Source organism: Melozone crissalis, unplaced genomic scaffold (genome assembly GCF_028551555.1).
Source record: "Melozone crissalis strain CALT ecotype California unplaced genomic scaffold, PUWL_Pcris_2 ptg000008l_1, whole genome shotgun sequence".
Taxonomy (NCBI): Eukaryota; Metazoa; Chordata; class Aves; order Passeriformes; family Passerellidae; genus Melozone; species Melozone crissalis.
The window spans coordinates 5,759,391-5,768,859 of record NW_026535786.1 but is presented as its reverse complement, the minus strand read 5'-3'; the positions used below and the strand labels follow the sequence as shown (position 1 = coordinate 5,768,859).

At 37.4% G+C, this 9,469-nt stretch overlaps 1 long non-coding RNA gene across 1 annotated transcript in view; it reads left to right on the top strand.

Annotated features, from left to right (window-relative positions):
* The first annotated feature begins 5,498 nt into the window (after positions 1 to 5,498).
* LOC128933035 (uncharacterized) overlaps positions 5,499 to 9,469 on the top strand; it is a 90,740-nt gene continuing 86,769 nt past the window's right edge. The window contains exon 1 of the long non-coding RNA XR_008482748.1: positions 5,499 to 5,679. This is a non-coding gene — a long non-coding RNA (uncharacterized LOC128933035). The remainder of the gene's footprint in view (positions 5,680 to 9,469) is intronic.

Below are 9,469 nucleotides of genomic sequence, written 5' to 3'. Positions count from 1 at the left end.
GGAGAAAAATGCCTATTTTCAGTAAAATATGGGAATGTGTATATATATAATATTTTGTTTGTTTATATATGACTATTTACAGAAGAAAAACCTGTTTATTCCTGAAGTTGTGTAGGACTCTGTTTATCTGCCATTACTTGGGTGACCTGGAGGAGTTCTGCTTGTATTAAGGTGAAAATATTAGATTCACAGCTAGTAAAATCAATGAGGGTGACAAATGTAGTAAATTATTGTCAGCTATTGGAAAATGAAAATGAGAATGTCAGTGACTGGCTCAGGGAGCAACGTGACAAACTACTCCACTCAAACATTGCAAATAAACTGATTTTCATGTCTGGTAAAGAGAAGCAAAACAAATACTGTAGAAATATTTAAATTTCAGGGAACTTACTGTGTGATATTTTATCTAAATCTTCCTGAAGTCTCATGGAATTGAAACCTAAATTGTGCTAATAGGATCCTGAAGAGCTGATGATTTTTTTCATTAGGGATAGATATCTTCTTTTTTTACTCACCTTGAATAGCAGCAATTTATGGTCTAGGAGAAACAGGATGTTTAAACTCAATTTCCACAGTATCCTATCATTATACATATTTATATCAGTTTATCCATAAAATCTCTACACTCATGAGTATTCTTAATGTTTGATTACAATCTTGACATATCTTTACCTTTTTATTGCTGTTGCTAAATAAACCTTCAGAATATCTAAAATTAAGCACAAGATACCAAGACTTCTTAGTCCTGCAGAAGCATAAAGATAGGAAAAAATATCCCAAATCCAGATATCTGAAACTCTAAATCTGTAGCACTGCAAAGACACTGGAGCAGAAGGAAATCCAGAGTATTTTGACATCATGGTGGCTATCAAGGGCAAGAATATACTATTAATGGAATTGATGGATTATGCATACAGTATTCTACAATCTCTGTTGTGATCAGTTCTTTTTTTTTTTTCCTCACACATTTTCCATAATTAACAATAATTTGGAACTTAACAGTACTGAACTCCTACAGCCAGCAGAGCAGTGGGAAGAATAAAATAAGCTATATTATATATAGCTGAGTCCTGGGAAGTCTGTGGAGGACTGAGACTCAAAGAAACCAAGCAAACCCCAAAAGGAACTGTGTATTAAAACCAGCAGTGAAAAGGATCATAAATACACCGTTTGGTCTCACTTACATGAATTACTTTTTCATTGTAAGGGGATATGGTACTATTGGTATCCCAATGTACAGCCAGAATGATATTAAAAAAGCCCAAGCCCTTTTTCTCTGTAGTGTTATATGAACACTCTCTAAAAGTTATGTTCCCTTCTGGGTATCTCTTTTCTTTCTCCGTCCATTATAGTCAAGTTCAGGGAGAATAGCTGAGCTGAGCTAGTGATTTAATTAGGCAAAAATCCTGTTTTAAGTTACTTGCAACTGAAGGTGTTAAACCTAATAAAAATAGATATGATCTTAACTTCATCCATGCATTGGAGGAGTCCATGCAATATGATATACAAACCCTGAGAAACAGCAGCAATTAACCTGCACCTCACAATGCCACACAGAAAGGCCTGTTCTGCCATAGCCACAAGAAATGCTGTAAGCAGCCAAAATGGAGAGTCAGCTGTTAGGATTTAGTAAGGAAAGAGCAGAATGGGTAGCTATGGATGTTGTTATGTCTCTGCTTGGGCCATGGTGAGTTGAAAGTTTAGCAATTCTATTTCCTCCACCTTAAAAGGCTGTAGCAGAACTGAAAAATGCTTAGGAAAAGGTTACAGGTGTTTAAAGTTAAAAATTTTCTTCTTCATATTTTGAACAGATAAATAGGCAGGAGGTCTTTAAACACATAGATAAGAGTGGGAATTGATGGAGGTCTGTATAATCATCAATGATATTCAAAAGAATTTCATTATCACCACATCTAGAACAAAATTATCTTTTATAAACTTATCCTGAGCTATAGCTGTGAGTATACATGCAGAACTGATGCTGTTTCAGTCCAGATTCATGGCTACAGTTTCTGATGGTCCTCAAAGCTCTCTATGTGGGAAGCCAGAACTGAAGTGGGATGTGTTTCCTGTTTTTTCTCGTTCATTCTTGCAATTTTAGTTTTTTCTGCCCCATGCCCAAAACGACAAGGGAGATATTCTCATCTTGATATTTTGGTTTTGGGATCAGGTCTTGTAGGGGTTTTGCTTATTGGGTATCTGAACAGGAATTCCAGTTCTATCAGATACCCTTCCTGCTCACTGTACATCCTTAGTTCTTCTCTTGCAGATTTTAGAACTTGCACATGTTTTTTTGTGCATCCCATTGTTGAATCCATATCTCAAGTCACTATTGTTTTTTTGCAGTTATGGCTATTGTTTAAATTTTAACTTGCCTTATAATACACTGCTATGTGACAATTTGCTTTGTTGATGATGGTGATGGTATTTTAGTGTGCTTAGGTATGGGTTTAAGACAAGTAAGCATTAACTATACCTGTGTGCATCTGTCCTACGGCTGCAAGAGACCTCTGCTTCAGCTCAGGTTAACTGCAATAGCAAATTCATAACCAACAAAAGCATGCAATTTTTCTTAAAATTTATGAACTTCCTTGCTATGAGATTAGAGCTAAAACTGTAATTAAAAAGAGTAGACTAATACATAGACCAGAAATTAATCAAAAAGTATTGAATATAGAGACATGACTTCTGGGATTTATTGTGAGAAATAGGTACCTTAAAATGCATGACACATCTGCCTGGAGTTGAAAGATATGCCACAGCACCTGTGGAAGAGTGGTGACCTCCTGAAGAAGCAGCTGGTTGCCAAGAACAAACATAGGGATCTGAAGTAGTAACAGGCACTCATATTTAGGAACCTGAATGCCATCCCAGCGTGTCTCAAAAAAATCTCAGAAATTGTTGGAGGCCATGTGCCTGTCAGAGCATCAGAAAGATCAACCTTCAGTCTAATTCAGGCCTACCATTTTTGTGTAAGGTCAACCTTGATAGGGAAGGAGCAAGCAAGATCTTTTGGGGAATGGGCTGAGGTCAGTCTGAAGTGACATTAGCGTTACAGCTGTGTGTAGTTTCAATACAGGAAAAATCAGTAGTAGGGGAAATGTGGAGAAGAAGATGGCTGAGGGAAAGATATATGTGATTAGAAACTGAAATCTGTTTTGACTGATATTGACTTATTTATTATTGACTTATTATTTTTGACTGTCAGGTTGCAGACCTAGGGGATGCACTGTAAAGCAGGAAGGGGAAGGCTGAGACTTTCAGCCACAGCTCAGCCTATGGTCCTGGGCAGCAGGATGGCTCAGCTGACACAACATGTCCCTTGTCACTGCATCTCAAAAGAAGGAACTGTGTTGTGTAGAGGGTGCTAGGCTTGTGGAGAGGGAACAGTCCAGGTAATGAAGAAATGGGCCCTGAATGGATCTTACACCAGTTTAAATGCAGTCTGTTCACCTTCAAACCACACCAGTAAATGGAACAGGGACTTTTCCATTTTGCCTATATACCTAGTGTTTGTTTACAGGAAATGAATTAGGCATGAGTATGAAAACTTCTTTTGGTAGAAGTGATGCCCAGGCAAACAATGGCTTTGCCATTCCCTTTGGATCTCATCTGGCTTCTGTTGATGTCAGTGGTATTACCACTGTGACCACTGGAAGGACTAGGATTGTAATTTAATTGCTATAATCCAAAATAATATTGAAGTATCATCACATAAATTATACTGTAATTGGAAAACCTGTTCTTAAAATTAGATTCTTGTCTGTGTGAGAACAAAGCAGATAAAATAGGATGCTGATACAATTGTGGAAGGTCTTTTGTCCACACAATTAGCAATGATACGTATCTTAAGGTCTGTGCTGAAGAGAACTAATTAGAAATCCTTATGCCACCTCAAGGAAAACAGTGTTTCAGAAAATAGAAGTCGGACTCTATGATCTTGCAGGTCTTTCCCAAATTTAACAGATCTATGATTCTATGAGAAATGTTTCCAAGAAGTATTTGTTTTCAAATAAATTTACACCACCTTTCAAGGCAAATTAGTGCAAACTTCTATTTGAAGGACAGAGCTCCCGCTCTGTACTTGCTTTGCCTACAAGCTTTGAGGTGAGTTGGCTGGAAAAGGAAACAAGTACTTGTAAAACTTCAGAGAGGGAGACAGAAACAGAATGAAAATCTGTGTATGACCTGACCTGTTCACTGACCTCTCTGGAGTGAGCAGATTAAAGCATCTCTTTGTCTGACCTGGCAGTGATATTCAACATTCACAATATGCCTTGAGGTCCAAACCAACTTTGCCTTGTCACTCCAAATGCTTAATTCTGATTCAAATTGCTGTTACTCAGTATTTTTAATAGACTCTGATCAGTGAGGCAGTCAAGAGATTTTATACAATGGGGTGGTGGGACAGCTGGACAAGTGTCTGTAGAAGATAGCACCTCTAGCTGCTCCACATGTCTGGTGATGGAGGCTATCACACCAAAGACTGTGTGATTCACAATTTACCTTCTCTAATATTTCAGTGCCACAAAAGAAAGTTGTCTCTTGACCTTTAATGAAACCAGTCAGTAACCTAAATCATACAGTTACCCAGGAGGTGCAAAACTGTCTATTCCACTTGATTACAATATGAAAACAAGTTTTCTTTACAGAGCAGTACATCTTGACTCTTTTAGCGTTATTTTTTTTAAGAGAAATTCAGGCAAATTTCAGCTCCCTCTTTAAGATGCATGAAATCATGCAAATCTAATTAGCTATTCACATCCTGAATCAGCTGATTTTAGTATGACTGAATATTAGGAGAAAAAATAGACTGAAATTATAGCAATGAAGACATAATTTAATGAAGATGAGAATCAGATTCATTGTTCATTGTAGTCATATATGAGTTTTTACTTTGGAGACAGAATAATCTCCAGATGCTAAGCATAAAATTGTGACATAATGAAATTACTCATACTTCATCTCCATCTAGTCAATAGCTTTTTCCACAGGCTCCCAGGAATTAGAGATGGAAAAGAATATTTATGTCAAACTGTCCACTCAGCAATGTGAGTTTCTCTCTTGTGGACTATTAATAGCTTCTTTATCTATTGCACTATGTTATTTCCTCTAACTTCACAGGCCTTGATGGATGAGAAATGAAAAGGTATTCTTCTCTGATCAATTTACCTATGTTCTGCTGTGGTCTGACTTGTCCTGACTATCAGGACAAACATGTTTAATGGTCTAATTGGGAAATCTCCACCTGTTATGGCCCTACATACGAATTTTGTAATTTGTTACAAACCATGTGAGAATTTTGTGATCTTGCTTCTCTCATTACATCATTTTTAGTGACTTATTCATATGGACATCTATATGCAAAATGATGTCATCAAATGCATGTATCTCCCTATCTCAGTATGGGAGGTGGCCTAAGCAGATTGCATCCTGGTACTGCAACTCCTCATGAACATCTCAAGGAGCTGTGCCCATTCCATTTTACAGCCTCAATGGATTGAGATAGAATAAAAATATGTTTGGAACAGAAATTTTTGAAGAATACTTTTCCCACTGAGTAAAAGAATGTAGACAGTTTCTATGGCAGCATTTAGATTTTAAGACAGGTCTCTATAATCCCAGTGAAAAGGATATAACTTGTACTGGAAGCTAAGAGCTCATCTGATCTTCAACATGGTAAGCACTTCTTTCAAAGATCAGAGTTTTCTACTCTAAAAGAAATTTAAAAGTGTTTTCTGTCTCCTGCTATGCTATTTTTCTTAAATGCCAGATGTTGAAAGATTCCTTTAGTGGTGGCTAATTTAATTCAAATGACTGCAAATGAGAAAATCAGGAGGGTTTGGGGAGACTAGGAATATGTTTCCAAGGAAAAGTAGTCCTTTCTTTAAAAAAATGAGCATTTTTGAGTGCAATAGCAAAAGGGAAGGAAAAACTGCTGAAGTGAAGGGTTTCAGACTGAAGAGAAGAGGGTTTTTTTGATCCTTCCTGAAAGCAAGGAGCACAAGCATCATTGGCATAACGGAAACACTTCTCCTCTGACAGCAGCTACAGGCTTTTGTTACAAGTTTCACCTTGGGTCAAGCCAGTGCTGATTGAACTTGCACCACAAAACAAGTGGATGCTGTCAGGTGGTCCTGTTAAGGGAGAATCCAGCTGGTGCCATACAGCAAGAGCTGGTGTTCATCTGGAGAATAAGGAATAGCTCAACAGCTGCAGTGACCTGGGATTGGGCTGAGTGTGGAAGAAAGGAAATTGAAGAACCAGGAGAAGGGACTTTTCAGGTTATGTGCTGTTGTATGAGAGAAGCTGGAGGCCAAGGGGCTGCCGTGTCCTGGCTGGGGCAAAACTTTGCAAGGCAAGAGGTCTGGAGGGCAGGTGTAGAGAGCAACTGTCCTGAGGAGGAGCTGTGGGCACGTAACTGGCTTCCTCTGCCCTTCCTTGTGCACACAGATGGGGATAGGAGGGCTGAAGCTGTTACCAAATGGTTTTATGTTGCTAATTTCTACTAAATTTTTTTCTTTTTTTTTTTTTTTTTTTTTTTTTTCCTTTTAAAGTCTCGTGTTTAGGTCATTCTTACTCTCCCTGGTTTTGAAAATTACTTGCCCAATATAATCTTCTTCATCTATGTAAATCCTGATGTACCGTGTAGTTTTGAAGGGAACTGGTTTACTCCCTGACCTGAGTTCTGACCTCATTTACACTGATCAGGTGTACCTGTTACCATTCTAAGAATACATGCGGAAATATGGAATTTACATGAAAAATTTTGCCTACAGAAATTAATGTTTTCCATCCATTTTGGTTCATACTCTGTTTCCAAAAGCAGTACCTGGTCCAAGGTAAGCTTCAGTAAAAATATAGTGTGTCTGGATCATAAAACCCAAATTCTTTTCTATTTTGTTTAAAGGGAGGAGTAAAGTCCTCATGGAAAAAAACTATGAGAGAGACTAACAATTTGTTAGACAGATTCACATAGGTGACTTTGAATCTTAAACTTTTACTGCATTTAAAATTTAGGATTAGAAAGATAAACTCCTTTTTATAGCCTTCCAGAGTCTGTCATTTTACTCTGACTTCTAGGTGTAAAGAATCTCTGACAGAAGCATCAAATTAGCTTCGACATGAAATGCAAAATCTGTAAGTTTTTTTTTAATCCTGTTATTACAAACCAAAAAGGTGCAAACTGACTTTATTGAAAGGTTAAAGAAAATGGAAGTAAATTTGTATAAATATTTGGCTTTAAGAATAAACATGGTGTGATTTTTCTCAGCAGCCTTGTTTATCACACAAATATAACTGGATTAATCCACAGACTTTATAGCCTAGGAAAGGTTTCACTTGCCAAACTGTATCCTATGTGTTTTTATGAATATTTTAAACAAAAGTTCTCAAGACATATCACGACACCCCCAAAGTGAATCTGTTACTATTAAACCATTATTGCACGTCATTCGGTTCTCCATGACTTACTTTTTAAATCAGCAGAGCAATAAAACAACTTTATCGCAGTTATTTGCCAAACTTATTGATGATGGTGTCTCAACAGGGATTCTACAGTGTCTTTTAGTTTTCATTATGTGGGTAAGGGAGCAGTAAAATTGCATCTGGAAACTATTTAACTTCATATTTAAACAGAGGGACATAGGAAATGGAGGAGACACAGCAGTAAAGGAAGAAACCTAGAAGTAGTAAAGAGGAAAACCAGGAATCACTGCAACTATGCATATTTTGACTTTCAAATGTGCTTTTATTTGAAACAGCAAAAATTTTGGAATGTGTTAAATTTTATAAAAATCAGTGAATTGATTCCTTCTGGATTATATGTCCCCAAAAGTCATTGTGAAAATGAATAGAAGGGGCAAAGGCTGCTTCTCTTCACAGGAGAATGGACTTTTCCAGCCACTTTTAAAGCCTAGGCAGATCCTTATCCAAATTCACACAAAAATCAGGCTGGAAAGTTAGTAACATGCACAACTTGTCCTCATGTAATGAACTGGGGTGAAAAGCCAGAAGACTGAAAGATATGTCTGAATCAGCTAAGGCCGGATGGGAGAAGTCTCCTCATTGCTATGCTTCAGTGCAGGAATAGTTGAGTATCATTGCCTTTGAAAACAGACTGCAGAGGAAGACAACAGACTTCTCTTTGCTTCTACTTTTTTATATTTTCCCTTGAAGAAAATGCTCTTAGGAAATCTCAAGCAGCTTTCAAACTACGTGGCTGTCAGGGACAACATCTACTAACATGAATTTGTATTCACACACTTGACCAGAGAGGAAATCTGCAATAAACATGCAATTTTGCAGGTGTAAGTTTTGCGTGGTTCACCCATTGCAGGAATCTTTTCAGCTGGTTCATGACTAAGGATGATTAAAAAGACACACCCAGTGTTTTAGCCATGTAGCTGAAATTAGATCTGCAGCTAAAAGGATGTCAAATGTCAAATATGAAAGGGAAGATGTGAATTGAGAAGATAACTTTGAGAAAGTTGTTCAAAGGAATTGAATCCCATGTTTTAATTTTGTTAGCAATAAGGGCACTCTGTGTATTGCTGAATGGAGGTTAAAACTGTGTGTCTTTTCTTCTGTGCTTCATATGGGTTATGAGGGTTACAGGAAATACTACTGGCCAAGAGCTGGAACAAACTATGATGAGACAATGAAAGAAAAAGCTCCTCTTATTCCAGTGAAATAACTGTGCACCATAGATGACTTGGGAGCTCTGTTTCTTATTCTTCACATCTGCTATAGTTACATCCTGTACTTCACAAATCTTTCAGGGGGAAGAATTACAAAATCAAATGCCGCCCTCCCCCCCCCCCCCCCTTTTTTTTTTTTTTTTTATTTAGACAAAGACTGTAACATGAAATTCCCAATCAGTTTTTTGGAGATCAGCATAGGCTAGGTGGATTCTCAAAGGATTCTCAAAGACTGAAAGCAGATGTAAACACAGAATTAATCAAAATAAATTAAACACTGCAGCAGTCATGGAAACCTGGAAAGTGTTTTGTCACTACATTTTTCCAAAAGCAAGTATTTACAAAAAGACTCCTTGGCAACAGCAAGACAATACTGAAATGTAGGGATAGCTTTTAGAGACATCAATTATATACATGACATCTAATATGTCATATTAAGGACGTAATTTATCCAGAGAAGAGTCTTCTTTTCCCTTTGCATTTTCCTACAGCATTTTTGTTCCAATGCAAAGAGAAGGCAGGTGATGTGTTCCTTTCCAAAAAGGGGAAGTGAAAGGAGATGGAGTCTACTGAGAGACTACATATACTTGGCCAATCATTTCAATGGGCAAGGAAGAAATTTGCTCCACAAAAATAACCAGCAAAACTAATATAATGACAAGAAAGGGAGAAAATTGTGGCCTTAGGTCAGAATGAACTGTGACAGGGTAATTCTAGAGAAATCCTTGTCTTCTTTCTGCCTGATCTCCTCTATCTTGACTCCTTGTCCT